Source organism: Malaclemys terrapin, chromosome 13 (assembly GCF_027887155.1).
Source record: "Malaclemys terrapin pileata isolate rMalTer1 chromosome 13, rMalTer1.hap1, whole genome shotgun sequence".
Lineage (NCBI taxonomy): Eukaryota > Metazoa > Chordata > Testudines > Emydidae > Malaclemys > Malaclemys terrapin.
Window position 1 is genome coordinate 35,783,783 of NC_071517.1, and position 7,061 is coordinate 35,790,843.

Sequence of the window (7,061 nt, forward strand, 5' to 3'; positions counted from 1 at the left end):
AGAGCACATATCCGTGGAGTGGATCCTTATTTGCCAGGAACTGCAGAGGGACCCAGCAAGTCAGGAAACAGTTTCTGGATAATATAGTGATGGGGGCATGATAGACAGAAAGGATTATTTGGACATTATCTCTCTAGCAGAGGAAGATCAAATGCATCACAAGTTGGGAAAAATTCTACAAAGACCAGCACAGTAAGTTTCCTATTTCAATAAAATACGTTAGGGTATTGATATACAGGGCACATGTGAGAACATAAATATGCATGACAATTGGAACTCATGAAGATTTTTACTATCAATTTAATCAAATACCCAGCACCAGTCAGACATTTTTTGTTTATATTTCAGCAGCAAAAATGGATTGTTCATAGAAATTGTGAAAATCCAATCATGTTCCATTGTGGCAACTGAGAAGAATACAATTTTAACTAAAAGCTGTTGAAAACTGGAAAAAAAATAGCCTCTGCTGTCCTTGGAATAACAAAATATATATCGAGGATAGCAGAGACTTTCCATGAAAAAGTGTTCAATTTAAAACCCAATTTGCCTTTAAAATAATTAAAGCAGAAAATGTCTGTCTACCTAGAATTGGAAGCTTTGTACCAGGGTAGGGAACATTAATTTTTTCCACTAAGACCACAATTTCAAACCCATTCGCTCTATTACAACTGTTTCAAAGGGATAGCTCCAGGATGGTTAAACTGAGTAAAGCAAAGTTGATAGCCCACAGAATATATTTTAAGCATCATGATGCTAAAAGACAGAGTTGAAGCCCCCAGACAAAACCTTTCTATCTTGACCCTGCTCAAGGACAGACAGAAGGTCAATAGGATTAGAACCCAGATCGCCTGCTCTAGCACCATTTCCTCTGTTCTATATTGCTGCCAGTTAAATGGCAGTGCTGTTGAGAGGTGCACAGAACATACACATAATACGACACAGTCCACCACCCTAAAAGCTTCCAGTCCTAATGGACAAGGCAGAGAAAGGGAGGGAGGGGAAACAGAGGCATGGGGGGGAAGTGACTGGCCCAAGGTCACCTGGCAGGTCAGTGGCAGAAACAAGAACATAATCAAAGTCTCCTGACTGCCAGTGACCTGCACAGCACAGACATAAAGTCACAGAGGGAAACAACACAACCTAGCAGAAACTGAGCGACGCTCCTAACCCATCAGCACACAGAGATGGAAGTGCAGCTAGAATTGGTGCCATGAATCAATCTCTAAATAGGTAGAAGGCCGTCTATGTGGTGGAATCATCAGAGATGAGCTGCCACGTAGGAAGCTGGGTGAGTCAATGTCGTATTTCTCTGGAAAGTGGGAATCAGGCTGTGTTGTCATTTTAGTATGATAGTTTCATGCCCAAGTTGGGGGGTTGCTGTTTGTCACAATAGGGAACCATCTTGGCTAAAATTGTTGGATTTGGATTGTACTTTTTTCCATCCTTCATACTGCATTTTATCTAGGGCCAAATCCTCAGATGGTGTAAACTGACCCAGCTCCACTGACTTTAAGTGAAATAATCCAGTTTTCACTAATGTGATAATGCACCTGATTAGTGCTCTGGCTGATGGGTGAGGAGCACTTGTGACTCCTCGTCAATGGAAGTGACGAGTGCTGTGCACCTTTGACATTCACATTTTGAGATATTACAGAGAGAGAATCAGGATCAATTTCTCTGTCATTCTAATCCTTACCATTGCCCTTCTCCTTCCCTCCACAGCCATCACATGATATACTGAGGAAGAAAATGTCCAACCAAACCACTGTGACCGAGTTCCTTCTCCTGGAATTCTCTGACATTCGGGAGCTGCCGATTTTACACTTCATGGTGTTTCTAGTGATTTACCTGGCAGCCCTGGTGGGGAATCTTCTCATCATCACAGTTGTTCTCCTCGACCACCATCTTCACAGCCCCATGTACTTCTTCCTGATGAATTTGTCCATCCTAGACATCGGTTCCATCTCTGTCACTGTCCCCAAACCATGGCCAATTCCCTCATGAACATCAGGTCAATTTCTTATTCTGGATGTGTCGCCCAAGTTTTTCTCTTTGTCTTTTTTGTTTCAGCAGATCTTGCTTTATTGACCGTCATGGCGTATGACTGATATGTCGCCATCTGCCAACCCCTGCACTATGAGAGAGTGATGAACAGAAGAGCTTGTATCCAAATGGCAGCTGGTGTCTGGATCAGTGTTTTTCTCTACTCTGCACTCCACACTGGGAACACATTTGCAATAACCTTCTGTGGAGGCAATATGGTGGAACAGTTCTTCTGTGAAATCCCCCAGCTCCTCAAGCTCGCCTGCTCAGACACATACCTCAGTGAAACTGGGGCTATTGCCTTTAGTGTGTGCTTAGCCTCAAGCTGCTTTGTTTTAATAATTGTGTCATACGTTCACATCTTTACCATGGTGCTGAGAATCCCTGCTGAGCAGGGCCGGCATAAAGCCTTCTCCACCTGCCTCCCTCACCTCACCATGGTGCCGTTGTTCTTTTGCACTGCTAACTTTGCCTACAGTCATCCCACCTCCAGCTCAACTTCAGGTCTGGATCTCGTGGTGCCTGTTCTCTATTCCGTGCTGCCAGCAGTGATGAATCAGATCATCTACAGCATAAGGAACAAGGAGATCAAAGCTGCATTGAGGAAACTGATTGCGTGGAGGTTATTCACCAAAAATAAACTCTCCATGTTTTCCCTTTGATTATGATTTCATCCTGTTTCTTTATAAATGTAACCCTCTGATGACATTATTGTCTCTATGAGAACATGCTTTGCCATTTACTTATGAAGAAAGGTGTATTTAGACAGGTAAAAATGCAGACAAACACCACTTAAGTCAGTGGAGTTACTGTAGATTTACCCCCATGTAAATAAGATGAGACTATACCTATCTATCTATCATGTTTTTTCTACTGCCACCCATCACCAAACTATCCGAGCACCTTCCACCTCAAATGAATAGCCATAATCAAGTCCCCAGCGGACCTCATGAAGTCTCTGTGTCTTTGGGGGGGGAAGGGCATAAACTTTTCTTGGGGTGCCATAGCTTTTGGTTAATTGTTTGCTTGTGTGACAGAGTGGGGTATGATGGTATCAAACTGTGAACTCTGTTGTAGTATGTGTAGAAATATTGGCACGGTGACAGCACAAGTCTGGCCTGGCTCAATGGCAGCCTGTTGTGCTGCTTTCCAGACAGCTGCCCTGCCTGGGAAAGGTGTTTGATACCTCCTTGGAGGACCTCATTGAGAGCCATCAAGTCTAGAGTCTGGGGCCATCAAGTTTTCTTGTCTGTCGACTACTTGCCCACCACCAGGGAAAAACCATTTTTCTATTCAGGGGGCCCATGGGCATGAATGTCGGAGATGGAACTTCACAGTTTGAACCCCTGGTGCAGAGACGGGGGCCTACTGAACAGTGCTGTTCTGTTCTGTGCAGAGAGGGGCCGACCATGCCCACACATAGGAAAGACTAAACCTGTGTTTCTCGCCTTCCTGTCACATTCTTCTTAAAGGGGTTCAACCAGGATCCCAGCATGATCATAGTCTAGGTGAAGCTCTGGCAGAGTGTGTGTAAGTGACCTGGGGGCTTGGGGAAACTCAGATCCTGGTTTTGAGCTCTAAGGCAGCTGGACAGTGGCCTCCCATTGCCAAAGGAAGGGCATCAGACCAGAGGTCTGAGCTGGGGAATGGTTCCTAGAGCCCCAGAGCTAGAAACAATGACGAGATTCTACCCATATGCAGGTACCTTGGAAGTACATGGCACCCAGTGATTGGGTCCACTTTCCTGAGATGAGTGACTGTACAACTGGGTACCGGGCCAGATTGTAACGACTAGCTCGTCTGGCTATTGCTTTGTTTTATCAGTTGGTCAATTTGGTTTTAGGATTTTGGTTTGTTTTCTTTGGGTGGGGGGGAATGATTGGGGGTTTCAGTAATTTGTCATGTATTCGGGAGGGCAATGTGTTATCTCTTTCTCTGGGTTTTCTGAGAGAGCTGAAGGTTTGCTTTCTACAAAGATGAAGGGATGGAAAAGAGTTTCTGTAGCTGTCTGGATGATTGAGTTCCTGTTGAAATGACTAATTTTAACATGCCTAGAGCCTGAGATAGGCTTCTTTTTTATTAATGTACATGTAAATAAATAAATAACATCTGTGTCATTCTTGCTATGGTGGGAAGGCCCTTTTGAAGAGAAGCTTATTCCAGTGTTTCCTACAGAAGAACTGACTTTGGATAATGAGGCCATATTTGGATCCCATTGAAGTCACTGGGCTAAAGCCACTCACTTCAAAGGGGTCAGGACTTGGCCAGCAGCCAATATACACAGGGATCCAAATGTTGCTAAAGGCAGCCTGGAGAAAGCGAATGGGACAGAGATGTAAGGGTGAGATTCCCATCTCAGCTACACCTGTGCCAGTGAAGAGTAGCTCCATTGACATCAAGGGTTTAATACTGATGAGGTTCTGGCTCAATGTCTCTGGGCTCAATTCAGTGGTAACATAAACACTGGTGTAAGTTACTTGTCTGGGGTCATTTTGTTCTAACCTTGATGTAAATGGAAAAGTGCCGTCACTTGCACTGATCTGGCATTCCATGCAGTATCCCATGTCGATCTGCTCACAAGCTGAGAAAGGAGCTCAGAATTTGGTTGATTTATTTATTATTCCTTCTCTGTAGATTGTTGTGTAGACTCCGTTTTATATGATAGATAAAAGAGGCGTATGTGATTAGACAGACAGAGTGATGGGACTGTTCCTTGTCCTAATACACAAGCTAATTGTGTCATAATGATAGATTTCTGTTTATGAATTAGTTTATGCTAATTATTGTGCCTCTTTTCCTGCCATGACTGTCTATGTCCAGATCATGATTTTCTTGTAAGTATTCTTTATTAAACATTATTCACCAAATCATGTCTATGAATATTTCTCTTACTCCACAGCTCATTAACAAGCACCTCATTGGATGTACTCAGTGTGTGAACTTAGAGCTCTTTCATGTGGATACATTTTCAACACGCTGTTTCTTTTCTTTGACTGGATAAATTGAAGAATTAGAAAGCTTAAAAATGTAGAAGCCAATTCTCAGCTGGTGTAAATTGTTATAGTGCCATTGAAGCCAATAATGTTATGAGAATTTATATCATCGGAGGATCCATGCTGAACACTAATGATTATGAATTCAAGCCTCCTCCCCACACACACACACACCATCCCCTTGAATATCCCACACAAAGGCCCTGGTTCAGGAAATCACTTCAGCATGTGCTTAACTTTAACCAGGTGAGTAGTCCCTTGAAAGCTTAAAGTTAAACTCATGCCTAAGCACTTTGCTGCTTTAGGATCCGGGTTAGAGCCAAAGGCTGCATGTAACAGGGTCTTACCCAAACTGCTTTCACACCCGGTCACTGCCTCAATTCCTCTCCTTCCCCAGTCAAACATCCCACTGCAATTGGTGCATTGGAACATAACATAAGAACATAAGAATGGCTGTACCGGGTCAGACCAAAGGTCCATCTAGCCCAGTATCCTGTCTACGGACAGTGGCCAATGCCAGGTGCCCCAGAGGGAGTGAACCTAACAGGGAATGATCAAGTGATCTCTCTCCTGCCATCCATCTCCACCCTCTGACAAACAGAGGCTAGGGACACCATTCCTTACCCATCCTGGCTAACAGCCATTAATGGACTTAAACACCATTAATTTATCCAGTTCTCTTTTAAACACTGTTATAGTCCTAGCCTTCACAACCTCCTCAGGGTAAGGAGTTCCACAAGTTGACTGTGCGCTGCGTGAAGAAGAACTTCCTTGTATTTGTTTTAAACCTGCTGCCTATTAATTTCATTTGGTAACCCCTAGTTCTTGTATTATGGGAATAAGTAAATAACTTTTCCTTATCCACTTTCTCCACATCACTCATGATTTTATATACCTCTATCATATCCCCCCTTAGTCTCCTCTTTTCCAAGCTGAAGAGACCTAGCCTCTTTAATCTCTCCTCATATGGGACCCATTCCAAACCCCTAATCATTTTAGTTGCCCTTTTCTGAACCTTTTCTAGTGCCAGTATAAATGGAATTATTCTCTCCTCTGTGGTTTGGTTTATTAACACCGAAAAACAGTTAAAAGCTGGAATCTCAGGGCTGCCTTCTCCAGGCTCACCAGGCCATTATGACCCTCTGGGGCTCCTAAGTCCCTCTGATGGGTTCTGTTCCTGTCCAGGGGTGCAGGTCCCTCCAGCCGGGCCTCCCCTCCGGCTGTCTTGGAGATCTTCTTCCCAAGTCCTCTCTGACCCTTGGTACCCTTTGTATTCCCTGCAGGAGTCTCCTGATCCCTGAAATTCTTCTAACCTTTACTCTTGAATCAGGGTATCAGGCCCAGCCCTCTCTGCTCCTCAGATGTCTGAACAGTGGAGCTCTGCCAGACCCATCCCAGACACATGGCCCCTCCAGACAGACCTCCCCTAGCTCTGTTCTACCAACTGGTGCCCCTCACTCTGATGGATCAGGCTCCCTCCCATGCCTGGTCACTGACCTAACCCAGCCCCAACCCAAACCCTCACCTGGGATCAGATGACAAGGCGCAGATGTGGATGAGCCCATCTCCCCTTAAAGGGCCAGCCCACCCTGAGGCACTGAGATTTTCAACTGGGCCTAAGGTATTTAGGCACCTGACTTCTATTCACTTTCACTGGGAGATCAGCACCTAACTCCCTTTTGTGCCTTTGAAAATCCCATCTCCGTTCCTTAAATGTCCATGAACATTCCTGTCTGCATTGGTGGAATATTCACACAGGGGCCATGCACTCAGCTGAATCAAATCCCTGAAAAAGTAACATTACTATTCACACGGATGACTTTGCTGTATTCACTCAGATGTTCCAATGACACAGGCTGGAGCTCACTCCAGCTTCCAGCAGAGATAAATAACAGGGTAGCTCACCCAAGACCCCGCCCCCCAGAGCACCACGGTGCCTGAAGCCCCGCCTCCCCTCCGAGAACCATGCCGCCTGAAGCCCCGCACCCTGAGCACTGCCCGAAGCTCCCACCCCCCAAGCACTGC

At 45.0% G+C, this 7,061-nt stretch overlaps 1 pseudogene; it reads left to right on the plus strand.

Annotated features, from left to right (window-relative positions):
- Positions 1 to 1,728: 1,728 nt before the first annotated feature.
- LOC128848421 (olfactory receptor 14A16-like) lies at positions 1,729 to 2,705 on the plus strand (annotated as a pseudogene).
- Positions 2,706 to 7,061: the final 4,356 nt, after the last annotated feature.